The sequence below is a fragment of the Apteryx mantelli genome, chromosome 5 (assembly GCF_036417845.1).
Source record: "Apteryx mantelli isolate bAptMan1 chromosome 5, bAptMan1.hap1, whole genome shotgun sequence".
Taxonomy (NCBI): Eukaryota; Metazoa; Chordata; class Aves; order Apterygiformes; family Apterygidae; genus Apteryx; species Apteryx mantelli.
In genome coordinates, this window is record NC_089982.1 from 62,575,263 (window position 1) to 62,595,257 (window position 19,995).

A 19,995-nucleotide genomic window follows, 5' to 3' on the forward strand; every position below is an offset into this window, starting at 1 on the left:
TCTGGAAAGGCTTGAAATGAAAGGGGTTTGGGTTTTTTTTTGGGGGGGAGGGGGAATTGTCTTTAGAAATTCTCTGTTTCCTTTGCATTCTAAAAAAGGAAATATAGCCTTTTCTCTTAAAATATTATGGTAAGTGGCTACACCACATCTTTATTTTTTATATATCATATTTCATTGAAAGGTTCTTTGCAGCTAAAATAACATGATGAAGGCATGGAAATTATTCTTGTCTTACTTTCTACTGGAAGCTTGAAGTGAAACTTGTTTCCTCATACAGAATTAGCATTCTCTTTCTATCTGTCTCTTGCACGCATACATAGATTTACCATGCCCATGCACATGTACACATACACACATGCACACACATGCAAGGATATATGGATTGCTAATTTCATGCATGGAATACCTAACATTAAGATTGCAAAGTCAGTCACTTGACTTTGCCCATATAGCTTTAAAATTTACCCTGTTGCACATATACCTTATAGTAGTCTTTAATTAACTGACCCAATACTCTATTTCATCATCCTTTGATATAACTCAATGCATAAAAGAGAAGTGTTCACTTAATGCACAGTATTCAACTGTCATTCAGTGTGTGTTCAGTGACATAGTTGTTACTTACTGTTCAGACCCTGTCTGAAGACAGAAGCAGTCTTTTTCTCCTGAGCACTTCCATATCATTTCTGGAGAGAGTATCTAAGCACTTCCAAAATCTGTATTTATTTCCATAACACCCAGGCCAGAGAAAGTTTCATTCCTGAAGCATGCATTCTGCTGAGGCACAGGAAAATTAAAACCAAAAGTATCTGTTAATTTTGGATGCCCTCTCTGAGATACCAAGGACTACTTTTTCCAAAGTAACTGGTACCGTATAGCAAGTACAAGAAGCAATGTTTATCAGCTTCAATTGTAGCTGAGAGTGTTCAGTATATGTGCATTTTAAGCTCTAGACTTTCAAGTCAGGGGGCCAGAAGATGAAGAACCTACAATTAATGACCATCCATGAAATATTTAAATGACTTGATTAGCATCTTAGGAAATCTGTGGTGGAAGCAAGGATAGAAACCAGTTCCCTCCCCCTTCCCCTAGCAGCATGCAATTTCCTAGCCATGAGACGATCTGTTTTTCTCCTGTATTTCCTTGCCTCATTCTTACACCTCCTAACCTCAGCTAAGAATAAATCAGGGTCCTCTGACAGCAGTCTGCTTTGTTTTACGTTCCTGCATCATCCATAAAGGTTATCTGTAGCTACAACAAATGAAGCAGGAGCTTGTTGAGGAGGTAAAGAGAGAAAGCATATTATCATGTTATTAAATCCTTATCACTATGCTTATGCACATGTGGGTCAAATTAAGCCTGCAGTGGTAACCTTAATCCTGGCATATCCTAACTGCTGCATATGTCCCATAGCAACGTAGATAATAGTTGATAAATGTAGTTAAGTGTGAGTTCCTTGGTTCTGGGAAGTCAGAAATGCCATTTTATAAAGTCAACTGAATCCCACCGCATTTATCAGCAGAGTCACAGCACCAATCTCTGCCACTTGAGCTGGTGCATTAATTGTTGTAAGCTGCAACTAGTCATTAGCTGGTTGAGAGCCTGAAAATTTGTGAGATGGTGCTGGGTAGTTTCACAGATATTTTCTGATTTCACAGAAATGGAGAGTAAGGAAACTTGGCTTTGCGCTCTGCTGAGCACTTTCTGTACATTCTTCCCAAGTTTGATCTCTTTTGTCTCCTGCCTTTAAATCTGCTCTTGTTCTTGGCTCTCCGTCATGTATACTCCCATGCATTTTTAACACTTTATTCAATAAGCTATAGTTTTCCTTCCCAGCACCCATCACAGTCTTTCCACATATTTTCCTTCCCTAGGGGCTTTCTTATTCCACTCTCCGTTTCTTTATTCCACGCAGCTTGTCTTACCCAGTCCTTTTATCCCTTTCCCAGATTCCTATCCAACATGACTGTCTCTTCATCTCTCTTTTCCAGTTGACCACCACCTTTTTTTCCTGTCTCTTTTAGCTGCCAGTCCTAGTGTCCCATTACGTGCTTTTTGTCCGATCTCAATGTCTCTCAGATTTTTTCACCTTGTCCTCACCTCTTTGGCCACCCGGTCCCTTGTAGCTCTTCTGTCCCACAGCTTCCTAGCAGTCGTCACTCTGCCTAGCTCACCTTCTGCCCCGTTCTCCATCTGACTTCAGCCCTTCCCCGCCCGATGGCGCTCCTCCCTCTGCCCTCTTTGCTTTCCAGTCTTGCACTCTGAACCTTTCTGTGCAATATCCCCTGTGCCTCCCAGGTCCAGTGTCTATGCCTGTCCTCAAATTTCAGTTTTGTCTTTGCCTCTTCTTCCCATCCCCTTATGACTATGCTTGCCCGGCCTCCACTTGCCTCTTGCCCTTTTGCATTCAAACTGTGCAATTTCTGTGTCCAGCCACACGGAGCCCTTTGAGATGGATATTCATAATTCAGCAAAAAGTGAGAACAGCGTAGTGAGGACACTCCAGCTGGCTCTGGAACCGGAAACACTGTGTTTTCAGGTCGAAGCATCGCGTTGCCTCGGCAAAGGAGTCTGCGGGCCCCGAGTTAGCCGGGCTGTGGGAGCGCAGAGGCCCCGGGCGCCCTGCGGGGAGGCCGCGGCCGGGCCCGGCCCTGCCCGGGAGCTGCTGCCCGCCGAGGCGCCGGCGCTTGGCCCGGCCCCGGCTCTGAGCCCGGCCCCGCCGAGCCCGTCCCCGTCCCCGTCCCCGCCGAGCCCGGCCCCGTCCCCGCGGCGGTGCCCGACGCCCGGGGCCGCCCCCGGCCGCGCTGCTCCCCGGCGGGGCGGTGGGACGGGCCCTGGCGGCGAGGCCCGGCCCGGCCCGGCCCGGCCCGGCCCGGCCCGTGCTGCTCCATGAGGACACACTTCTGGCAGGTCAGTAAAAACAAGCTTTGCTCTTTAAGAATATCTACTTTACAGTGACAGGCACTGTAGAATTGCATACGGTGAGAAGGTTTGCGATGCCCCTAACGGCTGCTGTGCCTAGAAGGTGCTTCTGGAGCAAAGAACGTACACGTCGCACCCTCCAGGGGGGTTAAATCCAAGAAAAGCCAGCAGGTAGAAGAGGAGGAGGGCCAGAAGGCTGAGACGAGATGCTTCTCTGTGACCCTGTGCCACAGCCTCTGCGGACATTGCTGTGGCGAATGATCCCGGGGTCTGCTGCAAGCAGCGGCCAGGGAGAGGCTGAGCCGACCCCACCGCAGCAGCCCCGGGAGAGCCCTGCCGGCTGCTGGGCACAGTCCTGCCTGTTTTCCTCCTCCACGTGAACTGCACCTGCTGCATGTAGGGTAATTACATTTTAAACAGAAAAGTCAAAAAATCCTCACTGCAAGTTTGCTGATGAATAAAGCCTAGCAATCTGATTATATACTACTATGTATATTTATTTGTGCACATTACAGGAAAACTAGAATTACCACTTTCTGATTTGTCTGTGCTAATGGAAAATGGATGCATTTACACCCCACTGTTAATGCGATTTTATAGGATTTATTGGCATGGCAACTTTATTTTAGACATAAGAAGACTCAGGGGAGTGGGATTATAATAGCAACACTAATTTGTCTATTCAGTGTTAGAGGAGGAAAAAAAAGACTTGCAAAGCTTTGTTTTACCTGCGGGTGTTCTAAAAAAGCAGCTGTCATTTTTTTCTGTCTTATTTAGTATGTGTCATTATTTTTCATCCTGATCTTGAACTGATACTGCAGCTATGCAGGAGGAAAAGAAAGTTCTCCACCTGTTCCAAATCCAGAAAAAGTACTTAATCTTGGAAACAAGCATGGAGAGAAAAAGGGGGTTTCTCTGTATGAGTCCAGTTGCTTTACTGCAGAAATGATGGCAGTGGATTTCTGTCTCTAGTCTACTGTATCTAATGCTGATTTCTGTAAGCTGATGGAGCATGCAGTACACTATCACCAAATGCCATTGTGGACATGTTTTGCGACCATTGCTGTGCCACAGTTGTACAGTACTGTGCTCTGAAGTGTTGTGAAGGCCCTGAGGCAGCCTGAATGTAAGAGCATTCATTGAAGAGTCATGAAGACAACTATCATCTTCTGAGGGTGAATTTTAATTTGAAGTAATCACTACCCCCAAATAAAATCTGTCATTTGGGTCATTGCTTTTGTTGAGTGAATATCTTTTCTACAGAAGCAAGAATAATTTAGACTCATTCTTGGCAGTCAATCATATTTGGTAAGCCATTTAAATAATTCAGGAAGTCTCTTTGCCGAGTTAGGTATTACCTGTTGTAAAGAATGGCATTAGAATCTGGCCTTTCATCAATGTGGGTATGTTTAAACCAGCAGATCCAAAAATGTTTTTTCGCTCCCATGTATATATGCTCATGGTTGTATCAAAAGCCCTGTCACGGTGAGATGATGTACCAGCCTCTCTTGCACATTTTTTTTCTTGTGAAGAAAATCCACATGTTTGGGCTACATGGGAGCAGTAGCAGACACCGGATAGGGAGACAAGTGCTCTGACACTCACTGGCAGCTTGCTCTAGGCACAACCTCTAACTCTCTTTCTTTAGTATTCTGCTAGCAGATAAGTGTGCAAAATCTCAGGTGTGTGATTTAATAATAGCATTTTATATTGGCTGAGCTGTCTGATAGGTGCAGTCACTCCTTCTTCAGTTTCCCTGCATAAGACAGTTGGCTGGTGGTCTTCAAAGAGATGCTGTTTCTTTCCATTTGTCTGGGTGCCAGCTTGAACCAGTTGGACAGCTTTAAATCTTTTATAAAGATTTAAAAGATTTAAAAAAAGATTTAAAGCAAGTAAAAGTTTTTTAAAAAGCTTTGAAGTATTGAACCACTCACAAAAAAACAAAAATAGTAAATTCCCTTCTTTTCAGAAATACAGCTGTTCTGCCACTAGAAGTGAATGAACTGGTTATTTATTTGCTTTTTTGCAGCACTCTTCTCTTGACAGAAGTGAAGCCTGGAAATGCCAAGTGATAGTTCAGGCATGTTTGGGGCACACCTGGGATCTAGACCCCAAACTCTTGAATCTTAATAGAAGTGACTGTTCAGTTCAGTTCAGTTCTTACTTTTTCTCTGATTAAAAAAAAAAAAAAAAAGAACGAAAGACACTTACAGCATTTTATCACCCCCCCCCCCGAAGTTCCTTTATTCATGAAAAAAAAAAAAATCATGCAAGGTTAGGAAAAGTGCCTTCCTCTGATGACATGAGAAATCCTTTTGATTACAGTGGGAGACTGAGTACTGCTAGAGCTGGATTGAAGCCCTCAGCTTCCTTCTTGACTGTATCTTGCTCATGCACAAGGAGTTAAACAAATTGCTTACTCTGGGTGAGGAAGAAGTTTCCCTGCAGGTCAGGTTGGCTAGGACTATTGGCTATTTTTGCTACCTACTGTAAAGTGTGGCCTGCTCTGCTCTGAGCAGTCTTTGTGTATAGTCGCCTTACAAATTCTCATACCTGCAGTAATTTTTGTGACTTTGTACTTTTGTACTATTCAGGCTTCAGTTTATTACTGCATGTTGAAAAGTGTTATGGTGTGTAAGAATGTGTAACTATTTAAAATGAATTTCTTTTTAAAAATTTACTTTGGCCCAAATATATATTCCATATTTTCTTCAACTCACTGAGAGGATAGTTCCTGAATGAAGGGTGGTCGGGGTATAAAGAGACTTGCATTTAATTTCCAGGCCTTTCAAAGTTTTCCTGTGCAATGACTAAACAAGTCATTTAGTGCCAGATTGACAGAGATATTTAAGGACATAACGCCAGGTGATCATGATCCTTCTTTGGCTGTTGCTTAATCCTTAATTTCATATTTGCTAATTTAGGTCACTTACTACTCAGCCTTATGGCTTCTGTGAGTCCCATGCCTAAGAAAATAATTCTCCCCTAGATGTTCAGGAGCCAGGGAGTCAAAGCTGTGGCTGAGGATTTAACTGAATAGCTTTAGCAGTAAGTCCCTATACCTCATTTCCTTATTTGTAAGCTATGAGGCAATCAAGAGACAAACTGTAGTACCTCTTTACCTTGGAAGGATAATGGAAACATTAGAGGCCATGAGGAAAATGTGATCATGAGTCCCTGGGTAGGCAGAACTGTGTCACCTCCAGGTAGTGCTGTATTTCCTTACAGATGTCACTGGCTCTGATGCTCAAGAAGGAAGAATTTAATTGAAGAAATTGAAATAATCTAATCTACCAAGTTAGAGTTTGGCCAGGACAATGGAGTTAAATCTGCTCTTGAGGTGATTGCTTTTGGTACTCTCCTAACACAAGTGCATAAGACATCATTTAGCTTTTCACCTGGAAAATAGCATTTCGATCCACATACTGTGCTACATTCATCCTGTGATACTGAATCAGTGAGAGCAGATAGGCATTGCAAGTTACCTTGGCACCTCCTAGGTGATTTCAACTTTATGGTTCCCTTGAGGAGCAGAGTCTCATATATGAGTACTGATTTTTTCACAAAACTGCTTCCTGGGACAGTGTGTTTGCATTAGCAGTGTTCTTTTTTCTATGTTTTGTTTTCTGGTATGAAATTGAAACTGAACTTTTCAGATTGAATGTTTTTCTTTGAAGACACAAACTTCAGGTGTGCCTGAATGTGCTGAGCTTATTCTCGTTGCTGATTTTATCAGCCTCAGTGGACCTACTTGGCAAGTGATCACAGTTTGGCAGTGTTTTGGGAAGCCAACAGCAAAGAGGCTTCTTGACTTGTGGGTGGCCTGTATTTAGGAATGAATTAAAGTTTCGTTCTTTGTACTAAGGATGTCACAGAGGTTGCTTGTTGATGTCCAGAGGAGGCAGCCAGCTGAACTGTTCAGAAAATAAAAGCTCACTGCTGGATGATCCATTGAGCAAATAACTAGCTGTGCCTTCTTAGCTCAGCCTGCAAGGTCACGATACTATGACTGCTAAGAGAAAACATCGCTGGAAATGTCTGGCAATGGTAAAATCCAAATATTACCCAGAAACCTAATTAGGTATCACAGTCAAATGTGTGAAGCTATTTACTTCTGTACTCTTTACTTAAGAGCTTTGGTAACATTTTGCGATAATATAGAAATAGGTGGCATATTACAGCTATTACATTTCAGGGTTTTGCTGTGTTTTTAGGAAGCACTGGGCTGATTAATGGAGAGATTTTTTTCCTTAGTCATAGAAATTTAATTGTGTATATATTCCAGATAAATAAGTTTAGATTTAATTAACTGTAATTTTCTTAGATGTGAATTAATTTGTCATCATACCTATACTATAATTTAGTTAGTGTCTTAATAGATACTTACATGAGTACATTTTGGTCCCATCTCCTCTGCTTTCCCGTGCAAATAAGCAGTCATGCTAGAGTTAACAAATTAGGGGATATTGAGGAACAGAGTTGCCTTTTCCTCTGTGGTGCAGATTGATTTTGTAACCCAAAAGCGGCATCAATGAAAGGGTGACCACCACTAGGTGACAGCGAGTGCATCTACATTAGTGTTTTTCTTTGGATTGAAGTGAACTTTTGAGGCGACTGTCCCAGTTGTCCCAACTTACTGCATTTTGGCTTGCATCATACAATAGCCTTGGAGTGCAGGAACTGGATTCCTTTCAAGTGATACTAAACAGAAAAACAAGCTTCAGGAGTACACCTGAGTGCTCCAGCTGTGACAATCAGTCCATGGGGCCAGACTGGAGATAATATGAGGTGAAATACCAAACCCTAAAATGTGTGTACTGTTGATATCAAGTCCTCTGCATCAATAGTTTTACTCTATAGATCCACTCCTTTTGGTCCAAACTACTTGCTAATGTTGGCCTAGCTAAAAGCACGGAACAGAGTCTGCTACTATAACCTTTTTCAGTTTTAATTTCCAGAAAGGGAACAAGAAAATATCCTGCATCGGCAGAAAGACACAAAGACCATGAGATGCATATATTTTCAGTAGTCGGAAAAGAAATAATATTCTTTGGAGTTATTGCTGATTATTTACATTGCAACATTTGAATTCCTGTGCAATTGAAAGATCAGAAATAAGGTTGCCAGTAAATAGTTTAATCTGCTGCTTCAGTTTCTCTGTTCTGCTAGATAATCAAATTTTGATGGAGAATGTGTATTTTCTCCTGTATGGTCAGCGCCTTTTACTTGTTTATTGTTAGGTTCCCTGGTTACACTGTTCATGAGAATGAAGTCCCTTGTAATGAAGACTTATGTGAAGATACTTCCATTCAACCCAGGTATGTGCATTCTCATCTTATTCTTTTTCTCTGCTTACAGTTGTGATAAACATACTAAGTGATGAGCACTATGTAAATGTCCGCAGTTAAATAGACATGCCTACATATAATGCCTACATATAATATCTCTATTTAGTAATATTTATCCATAGGTATACAGCCTACATATCATAGAAACACACATACACCAGCAATTGTATACACACATGCATTTATGACATACACATAGGCACACAGATACAGGGCCAGACCAAACTGATTAGCAACATCCATTCCAGTGCTGCAAATATATTTAAAGCCATGAGTGCCAAGACTTTTCTCAAGTCATTTATTCGTACTGCAATGAATAAAGTCAGTGTTTGGCCTTATTAATAGCAAGTGTTTTTCCCTGGAAAGTTTTTCACAAAACTGTCTATTGTCACACTCTGTGTGTGACACAGTGTCCATAATAGAATAAATGTAGAGCATGCATAGCCTGTCTTCATGGGAAGAACAAGGGAAACAAAGTTCCTCAGGTGAGCTTGGTGCAAAACCAACCAACTTTTCATTGACTTCAAAGAGCTTTGGCCATATAAATACAGCTCCTGTAAGTCCTTGTGTCTGCTTCACTTCCATCATCTGGGGCTGGCAGGATGCACTGAAACTCAAGGAAAATTTTTATTATGCACACGCAAAGGGCCATTTCTTCATACAACATGTTCTTTTCTCTGAGCTCCTCTTTTCTTGGAGAGTTCAGGAAAACATCAGGGTGAGAGATACCATGAATTATTTATTGCAATGGCTGGGTCAGGCATATGGCAGCATTTTATTTCAAGTGCAAAATAGTGTGCAGTGAATAGAAGCAGTTTGATAAGATTTTTTACTTATTATGGGTTTTCAGACTCTAAGAACCAAAATTCAGAGTATATATTGAAGTGGAAGCTCAAGTGTTTTCCTGTTTTCTGAGTTGGTATGAGAAATGCGTGTCTTTAAAGCTTAACAAACACTCTTATTATGAGGTGTTTGTCTCAGTAAGGCCAAGCACTCACCTGTGCCTGCGGTTTCCTGAGAAAGAGTACCTGCCTGAGAAAGAGGAAGACCTGCTGGGAAAACAAGCTGTGGGAAGTCCAAGTGTTCAGGGAAAGAGGTTCGGGATATAGAACCCCCTTAGGGACTCCTCAGAGAGAAGGCCAGCACATGGGAAGACTTGCAGAGGAAATTAGATGCTCAGGACGATCCTGGCTGTGCTTGAAAAGAGGTCTGTCTGGGAAAGAGTAAAAGAGAAGGCCTAGGAATAGTGCTGCTGGGAGGATCCCTGGGAAATAGTAAGGCTGACCAGGCTTACCACTAGGAGAGATGGCTTCCCATTGATGTAGGAGCCTGTCTCCAGTGTCTCCACTGAACATGGTGAACATAATCCTGTTCCCCTGACACTCCCCTGGAGATGGTGTTAGAGAAGGACTGCTAAGCTTTAACAAAGACTACCAAACCTTGATATAACAGGAAAAAGGATCCCTGGAATATGGGCTTATTGAGAACAGCCAATTTGCTCTGCTTGTCAAGAATTTTTATTTTGCCTTGGAAAAGGGGATCTCGTATTTGAAGACACTGTGAAGCCATGTAGCACATAGCTGTCACTTATTTGTCAGGAAAAAAAAAAGTTCTATTTTTGTTCTTGAGCAATCTTTTTACTTTCCTTCTTTTTAAGCACAATGACAGTAATGATTAATAGACAGTCCACAGTGCTGCCAGCAGGAAGCCAGCCTAAGTGTGGGGGAAGTCTAAATAATTGAAGGGAAAAGGTGACAGAGGCAGCCATTAGTTCTACCGGATAAGGGAGGCTTCATTGCCTGGCTATCTGCCCAAATAAAAGAGAAAATTTACCATTTGAGGAGTGCAATCTGTAGACTTCATGATGCACTCCCCTTGGGGGCAAAAGTAAAGAAAGGGCTCAGCATTTCTAAATTGGTAGAAATTGATGCAAAACCCCCTCATCTTTAATTGCATTACAGCACATTAGCAGGCTTGCAACATAACCAGCTTGTCAGAAACAACTGGGCAGGATTCCAGAGACAGAAATGAATACCCTACACCACCATGGATCATGTAGCACTGGGCAGTGCCTTCAGGGGTGACTCACCTCAATGGAACAGAGGCATGGATTTCCTGGTGGTCACAGGAGACCCAGTACACTTGCAAGAAAGGTCAGTAAATTTTACAGCTGAGCTTGAGTCACTGGAATTTGATTTCTAAGAGAATGAAACCATCAAACTTCTTATCACAACAACAGATGCTGAGCAGAAAACTAGCTCCAGTCTTCTCAAGCAGGGCAACAAACCCCAAAACTTTCCAAAATGCGGACTTTAGTTTGTTTGCTGAACTGTCCATTTTGGAGCTCTGTGTCATGATGATAACTGGAGCGTATTGTTTCAAATTCTTATCAAGAGAGGAGGATCCTTTCCTCCATTTTGAACAAACTATGGACTACTGTTTCATCCAATACTATTCATCATTTAGTTTCTCTTAATTTCTAGGCAGAGTTTGACAAAGTGCGTAGCACAGAAGAGTTTTCTAGAGACTAATGGGTCCTTCCTTTTGCATGAACAATAACAATAAGCAACTGTTAAATGTTTTAATTTAACTGATGATGTAAAATGAGATTGGGGTGAAAGGAGAAAACAAAAACCAAACTGTTAGGTAGATGTGGTTGTTCAAACTTACAGAAGAGACACAGGGCCCATTCTGTTCTCCCAAGACATTGCGTACAGACACAGCAAAACTCATGCTGCTCACCCCAGTCTCAGCACTGGAAACACTGCGGTGCATAGTGAAGCACACGAACATTTGCTGGGCCATTTGGACATCCAAATCAGTAGGGATCTCCACATGGCACCCCACTGCACTAGGTAGACAGCTGGGCAGGTCCAGAAAAGGGTCCATACTAGAATATAAAATTGTGAGTAGGAGCGTTATTGGAATTTGAGCTGATTTGACTAGGAAGAACTGAAAAAAAACCCAGCTTAGAAATAGTACTGGGAGTTTGTATCCTTCCTTTGTTTTAGGCTGCTTTTGACTCTTGGCAGGCAAAATATTCAGTAACAATAAGTACAGACTGGGAAGCAGGGAAAGATGGAAGCAGTAGCTATATCCAGTCCTTGATAGCATCTCATCCTGGGTAAGGTTATTCAAAGCTGTGAAGTGATTAGAGTGGTAGCCACATCCTGTGCAATGAAAGAGTTATATTGACACCTCCCCCCATGATGAGGAAGCTGAGCTTTCTGTCAGCTGTGATGTTCTGGGAGAAAGCCATGGTAGCATATATAAGGAGAATCATTCAGCAAAGCAAATCTGGGATCCTTGAGAATGCAGCAGGATTTTTTGCAGTCTGTCTGCTACTATCTTGCCCTCTTGATAAGGTCCTGATGCTAGTTTCAGGATGCTGCTTGTGTTAACTGATTGTCTGCCTTCTGTATAACTTTTCTAAGAGGCAGCTGGTATTGTTCAGAGTCTTCCTAAGGCTTTCTGATTTTGAAGGAATGTATAGACTAGATCTGAAATGCTGCGATATTCAGCTTAACTGTGTATAGTCTGAAATTCTTATAGAACACCTTTATCTAACCAAAACAATTAAATTAGATCCAGTTATGCTGGCCAGGTAGGAGACTATGTAACATTCTGGTCATCGAGATGATCTGTTAAACACTGGAAAGATTTCAGAGCAGGTTCATTGCACACATATACTTCACGATAATTCAAGGCAGCCCCCTAAAAAAACTTCTTCCTTTAACACTTGCCATTGTGTCTGTCACTTGGAGGTGGCAATGTGATAACACCTTTCATTTTAAGAGTCTAATTCTTGAATCATTTCATTAGGATACTGATGCATGTGCTTGGTGGAGACTAAGAATTGGAATTTGTTTTTAATACTTTTGCATGCAGTAGTTCTTGAGAGTTTTTTAAAAAAATCTATAAAAATGCAAGGAGAAGGGCTGAAAGGAAGCTTTGTGCTTATTATCCTGGTGAAGAGATGTAATTTTTATTGCACAGTTTCCTTCTACACTGACATTCAACTATTCACATACATTCATCAAATGTGACTTTTGTGACTTTATGTAACGTGAAGTGGCTCTTCAGATCCAGTCATCTGTGTTCTTGAAATATTTCAGAACAGTACTGAAGCAATATAAAGATGGTAGTAGCAGTTAATGCCCTTTTCAAGGAGTTTTGAAATGAAGGGGAAACACAAATGGCTTTTGAGTATGTTTCCTAGAGGACAGTGTCATGCTCAGTCCAAATGAAATGGAGGTTGAAGAGAGAAACTGGAGTTAAGGGACTTTATTTTAGCAGAGAATACTAATGATTCCTTGGCTGTTGATGAGAAGGAAAGATGTCAAAAGAGAGAAAAGAAATAAAGTAACAAGAAAAGTCAAGCAAAGGAAGCTTATGGAGGAGGAAATAGGAAATGGCTTTGGCAGGACGATGATGGCTGAATGTACAGGAACAAGTGCTCCATGATCCAGACTCAGAAGTGTTTAGCTGAATTCAGGGCAACTCTTACATATGTTTGAAAGTCAAGTATATATTCTGTTGCTTGTGTAAGTGGGAAACATCTATAACAGTATTTTCTGGAGGCATTTTGAGAGTCTTGGGATGTAGCACCTACCTTCCCACAGTGACAACTGGAGTGGAAGAAGGCAGAGAAGTCGACCTGATTCATCCATTATTTCACATCTGGTAAAACTAAGATGATTCTTCCTTCCCTGCTTAGCAATCCCTGCAGCAAAAGGTGGCTGCAGTCAGATAAGAGAGCAGTGCCTAAAGGAAGGGCCACAGACAGCATATAGGAGAATGTGAGGGAGGAAGAGGGCTCAGGCAAAACGAGTGGCCTGGAGGATGAAGGAGGGACCGCTCTCAATCTGAGACCATCAGGGTATTAAAGAGAGGGTACATCTAGTCCTGCTGAAGGGTGAGCTAGAGGCTTTTGTTGCTTTGGGTTTTCTGAAGCAAAACTCATGTGTTTACTTTGATCTTTTAGAGGAAGTGGAATATAATCATTTCTTTTGAGCAATAGTATTTATTTCAAAAGTTTGTATATTTAATCTGTGAGAGCAGTTCTAATGCTACTGCTAATAGAGCTAGATTATGGAATAGAGGCTTTATTTTTTCTGTATCATATAACACATTGTAAGCCTGCAGTGGTTCTGAATGAGCCTGGGGAAAAAAGTCAACATTTTATTATGTGTGACCTGTTTTGATTGCTTCATCTGTCATGTTTCTCCTTTACTCCTGGTTCTTCTTTTCACAATTTTTGTATCATTAAGTTTGTTAGATAAATTATTTCTAAACGCAGAAATGATCAGAACTACAAGAACTGACTCTGAGACTGCTTAGTTATTGCACTGTATGAGGATAGTTTTCATTAATACCCCACCATAATTACAAAATACTCAGAAGCTGGTATATTCCCTTTTATAAGGTATAAGTTTGCCATCCATGAAGATATTCTAGACTAAATTATAGGATATAAACACCTGATACAGGTAACTTTTAGAGAGAGGGATATAATCATACACATATTAGATCTCAAAGAAAGGCCCCTCATTGCTTATGTGTTCATCTAGATACTTGTGTCCCTTTAGAGCACATCTCCTGAGCATTCTGCAGTTCTCAGTGGATACTTTCCTGAGCTCCTGTGACTTCTGGCAGTCTGCTCTCATTTTGGCACATGAGAAACTGATGTACCAACCAGCTTGCTTAAGCTGATGAGAAGGGACATGTTAGGGATAGGTACTGAATCCAGATCACAAATCCCAGACTAGTATTTTAAACCCATTTTTTAAACAAGTCGTTAATAGGCTGGATCATCATAGTAATTTGGCTTCCTCAGATGAAGCTTACTAAAGTAATATTTTCAGTGCATTGATATCCTTAACTTATTATATTCCCTTGTGCTTCATGTGCATTCTACTTTCATTTTCCAATTTGGCTTGCAAAAAAGTTTAACCAGCCTTTATTTACTGAAGAGTATCTCCATGTAAAGAGTTTACTTATTGACAGAAAGGTCAATGAAATCACAAGGGCAATATATTCTATCAGTGCTTACATTCTGCATCCATGCTGTAAAGCTTAAAGGCACTCTTATTCTGTCTGCTAGGAAGAACATAAGCAAATGTGCTTCTAAAGCATTTTTCTCAAAATGAAAGGACAATCTTTTCCTCTGTTCAGTGGAAGCATCTCTCTTTCAAGCTTTCATCCCTAGACTCAGAGAAGTAGGCTTAAGCGTAGTCTTTTATAAGGATCAGGTGCTCAAAAGTAGGTGTGCTAGCGTGGATATCTTGTTAATAAACAAGGTCATTGGTGAAGGCTGGGTCCATTACATGAAGGTGTTCTGTGAACTTGAAACTCTTATCTAATTCATATTGGTCAATAAAAAGAATGCTTAATTCACTGAGCTGCTGTCTAAAATCTCCATGTTTGTGCTTTTGGCTAGAGGTAGAGATTTCAGATTCCTAGCTCCACTACAGAGCTAGAATCCTGTTTTTTTTTTTCCATCAAAAGATCCACCCTGAAAGTGTGGTCTTTGAGAGCTGTGTTACTAACTTTGGGGAAGTCCTAGGGATAGGCATACCTGGACCAGTAGTCTAGATTCCACTAGATCCCAAGCCCTAGAGCACTCAGCCAGCATTTATCAAAAGCCTGAGATATTTTTGATAAAACAATTTGTGTTCCACAAATTGACATTTTTCAACAAGCATTCATCAGAACATTTCCAGCCAGATTAATTCCTGTATAACAGAAGCCATAAGATTTTCCCAAGCTTTCCTACAACAGTAGGATATATTTGGGTCAAACTACAGCATGCATCTTCAGTGCTAAGTTAATATTCTCTCTGCTGTTGTTAATTCGGGCTGTTCATAGCTAGCCAAAGCACAAGCAAAGCTAATATTAAAAATTACTGAGCAGTGGCTAAAATGGCCAGTGAATTGGTAGTAGGTCATGTAATTATCTTGATTATTTGAGGAGGCACTGTTATCGTCTATTCTGTATATATAACGAAAGCCACTGCACTATGACTGTGGGATGATTTAGATGCCTTTGTCTAGTCAGGTTTAAATGCAACTTTTATGAGAAACGTAACCTTGAAATGTCCAATAAAAATTTTTACAATGTTCTGGTATTCAGAATAGAGCTTATGAACAAGGATGATTCGCTATTGAATTAATTATAAATGATGTAGCCAATAACTCAAACATATGTCCCCTTTGAGGCACCTAACATCAGATTTTTATAATACTTTCATTGTAGATAGCTGCAGGTTTTCTAAGGAATTAAGCTGAAGTCCATATTGTGTTATCACACAATATGGATTAACTTTGCTTCACCCACGTAGACACCACAAATTGCTGGGGGCAACATCCATAGTTCCTGCTCTGATTCTGTGCTAGATTATTTGAAAATAGAGATAACGATGTTTCAGAATTACCTTCTGTAGATGTGAGTCTGCTGTGGGAGCACAGCCTGACATAATAGTGTAGCTACTTTACTACATTGCTTGGTTATAGAAGGATAAGATTTTAAACACCTGTTCAGATATGAATGATACATTTGCTTTTGGTATCTCTACAGTGAAAACTCATTTTGCTCCAAAGATAAAAGTAGTTCCTCCCGCAAAATCCCCAAACACCCTCATTTCCATCTAGGACCCTGCTGACCTCTCAGAAGCAATCCATTTCTCCTAAACTCAAATCAGCTGGTTCCAGATGGAATGAGTCCATGCACAGGAACAAGTTTCTGAGGAAGGTGACTGGACTGAAACTATGTATATTGCCTTGGTTGCTACTCTTTAAAATTGCTCCTAATATATTGGTCTGTTTAGAAGAGATACCTACTGGGTAGGTATAGCCCACCTGTGTGAGAAAAATTTATTTAGACCATTTATGAGAAGTGCATTAGGCCTGTCAAGATATTCCAAGGTTATGGAACAAGATGGGAAAGATTTATTTAGTACCATAACAGTAACTCATAAATTTGATGGAGCCGAAATGTTAGATGAAAAACAGGTTGTTTTGATCTCAGCTTCCTTTTTATACTATCTGTCACAGTTTCCCAGTGTGTTCTGGGATGCCTCCAAGTCTAATATGTGGTAACATTGTTTGCTCCTGTAGCTACATGGGATTTTGAAGTTGTGATATACTTAATGCTCAGCAGCCAGTTATAGGGAAGAACATAAAATGCTGAGACTTGTGAAAGTGTGTTTCTTAAACTTACACTGGCATCAGCTCTGCATTTATTAGGCCAGACCAAGTCATCTATAAATAATATGAAAATGCCTGCTGAGGGATATATTGTCCATAGAAGTAAGTCATACTCAATAGTCCAGAAAGCAGAATTTAAGAGATTACAAGAATGTTTCATGCTCCTGGGAATGTCTTTGCCATTATAAAATCAAACCCTTAATGTTGACAGCCAAGTTTCTGTTGTGATTTTATAATAGCAATTTTTAGTGAGAATTCTGTTTAGAAGTAAGAAAGCTCTTTACAAGATAGAAAAAAAAAATGTTGGCTAGTTAGATACTGTTAAGCTAAATCATACTGCACAGGCCTTCTGTGAAAAATTAGCTCCAGAACTTACTGTGCTGTTTAAATGAGGCCTGTAGTAAAAAGCAAAATTATTTGCACTATGAGCAGATTAACTCATTTCCTATTCTGCAGGGCATGCCTATAGTGGGAATCACTTCTTCAATGTCGGTTTACTAACAGTCTGTGTTTGTACACCTCTTCAGATATAGAGCTGGTAATTCATTCCTTTAAATACTTAAATACTTCTTTGATACTAAAATGTTTTTCTTTATTCCATAAATATCTGGTGGCACTTATTCTAAATTGCAGAGAAGTGAGATGTACGGCCTAATGTGACATAGTGAGTCATGAACTCAGGGCCAATGAGCAATGCCAGTGTGCCTTTTTCAAAACAATAATTTTGACAAAACTTGCTTTAATATGTTCTGTAGGCCTATTAAAAGACCTGCCAACATCACAGAGGCCCAACATAAGTATTTCTTTCCTATATCTGGCTTTAACAGATATAAGGGTAAATTTTAAAAGTTTTTTGCAGAAACTTTTTGCAGTGCTAATGCTACCAGGACCCTGCATATAGTGCTATGTAGTACAAGCACTTATCTGAGCATTTATCCACCATTTCTGTTTTGACCAAATCCTCAACAGCACTGATCTCTACAGGGACTGGTCTTTAAGATTACCTAAAAAGGGAAGTAAAGATAAACTGGGAGCTGGGTTTCCACTTAGCCATGGTTCATCTGAAGGGAACATGTAGGACTGAGCTGACCTTCTTTTGAGAGGCTCTCATTAGTTTCAGTGGATGTTGGTTCAGAGTCTTAAAGTACCTCATCTCTTTCTCCTCTCAAAACTAGACCAACCCTCTCCACCCCACCCCATCAGGGGAATTAGTGAAGCTGGGCAAAACTGTCCTCTTTCATGTTTCTTGGGATGGTTTTTGTCCCATCAGGAGAAGACGCTCAGGATGATGAGGAGAAAGTCCCAGTCTTCTTAAGATAAAATATGGAATGTCAGCAGAGGTAGTATCATTGTGGTAATTGAACGAACATGGTGATAAATGCATTGTGCTCTTCCTTCACCCCAAAATAGAAGCTGCAAAGGGATTTCTCTTTTCAATTTGGTCTTATTATTGCTCAGAGGAACAAATGTGCTTGTCCTTCATCAAGCAGAAATGTAACAGAAATGAAATTAACTGGTATTTGAATTGTATTGGCTTTGTATTACTGCATTTATTGCTTATGATTTTACCTAAAGGAAAAATACATGGATTATATCACTGTCAGATTGCTGTCCTGTGTGAGGTGTGAGGACAAACTGGATTAATGTAACATATGCAAAATACAAAAAAAAAGTTATTTCACATGCATGCTGATATTTACTGAGACCTTGCAAAGTCATCATTAGGTTTAATTCTATATAAACATCTTGGACAGAAGCAACAGCAGCAGCAATTCTTGCAGTGCTGCTCTTGAAGAGCTGCACTTCCTGCTCTGAGGATTTTATCAACATTACAGAAATTTTGTAAAAGCTCCAGAACTTTTGCTAAGGAAGAGAAGAGGTTGGATAACTGGAGCAAAGCACTCAAATCAACAGCACTGAAACAGAAGAAAATAAATAGATGTTGGCAACTTTTTACAAAGCAATCTTATATTTTAGATGGGGCAAGAGAAAAGTGCTAACACGTATCAGGATGTTCTAAACATGCTAGATATGAGTAATTTTAACTTACCATGTATTAGAGGTTAGTATTATAAAGAGCAAATCAAGGGAGAGTTTACCAGTGTCTTCACATTAGAGACTGGGTATGTCTGAAATACTCCCTTTGTCTATTTGACATGTTATGCTTTATGGGGGTACTGTTTTTAACATTATTCAGTGTGTATCATCTTCCTAGAATACAAGACATCACATCAACAAAGCTTTATCTTTTGACAGTTCTAGATATATTCCTGAATGGAAGCTCGTAAAGCTGCTTCACTTTTAGAAGTAAAGATCTTTCTTTTGGAAATTCTGTAATCTTGGCCTTTGCAGAAGATTCTAAATAATTTTAGATGTATTTTTTCCTGGCTAAAATAAAACATACACTGACATGACATACGGGATCTGCTTCTGACTGGATACTTTCAAATGAATGAATGTTAACTCAATACATACGGCGTGTCATGTTCCAGCAATAAGCCAGTGTTTGTGCTCTTTAGTTCACCAAGAGGTGGCAGCCTTCACTCAACTCCCTCCAGATTTGTCCTCTTCAGAGGCAGGCTGACCAGAGGTGTATCTGACATTGCAACGCATGTACAGTGGCTGCTGGATGTATCTGCAGGCTGTGCCAACACTGCTGGTATTCTGTATTCTTGATTTGATAATAAAATACCTGGAAAAATACCAAATGCATATGAAATTAAGCTATGATCTTTGTTATGTATTAAAGGAATTGCTCAAGTTGCCCAGAGAGGCTTAGTTTTGCAGAAGACTCAGCACGACTTCCCCTTTGCTGCCATTCCCAGCCCCTGCTGAAATTGGAATGAGGTTTGTTCTCTTCTCTCTTAGTTTTGGGGAGAAATACAGTTCTGTGTCTAACTGGTATGGAAGTTCTGGACAATAATAAGTTCTGGGTTCATTCATGAGAAAATGCATACAGAGCATTAACAAAAGTTGATTTAAATGCTCTTGTGTTATTACATATACATTCTCTTTGTGTTTAATGCAATTAAAGTTATCTGAAAACACATCATGTGATGGTTTCCTGTCAGAATTTTTTTCTGCGTCAGCATGGCATCTGAATGTCACCAGGTAATCAGAACTGTCCAAATGTTGTGCTCCTCTTTGACACACTGACAATGTATTGGTGATAATGATTGTGTTTTGTTTGGTAATTATTTCTTCTGCAGGGAAATTAGTATGGAAAATCTAACATGAAGAGTTTAAGTAGAATGTTCTTCACCTAGATTAATTTTCTAAGAGTCTGAGATCTAATTTAAACCAATCATTTGGACTGTCTTCATTCATGACAATGAGAGGAAACATCTCCACAGACTGTTTGTCCCAGCCTGAGAGAGCCTAGGACACGTGAATGGAAATGCTTGTTAAATGGGCCTCTCTTTTCACAGACTGTGGAGGAAACCTAGGTAGCTAGCTGAGATTGAATCTGAATCGTAGGGTTAAAGTGAGATGACCTGAACCGCTGTGTCTTTAATTTCTAT

The 19,995-nt window shown here is 40.3% G+C and overlaps 1 long non-coding RNA gene across 1 annotated transcript; it reads left to right on the forward strand.

Moving 5' to 3' along the window:
- The first annotated feature begins 2,791 nt into the window (after positions 1–2,791).
- On the forward strand, positions 2,792–19,507 carry LOC106490199 (uncharacterized). The gene is made up of 4 exons (XR_010884447.1): positions 2,792–2,910; positions 8,163–8,240; positions 10,232–10,423; positions 19,224–19,507. It is a non-coding gene; the product is annotated as an uncharacterized lncRNA (long non-coding RNA).
- The last annotated feature ends 488 nt before the right edge of the window (positions 19,508–19,995 follow it).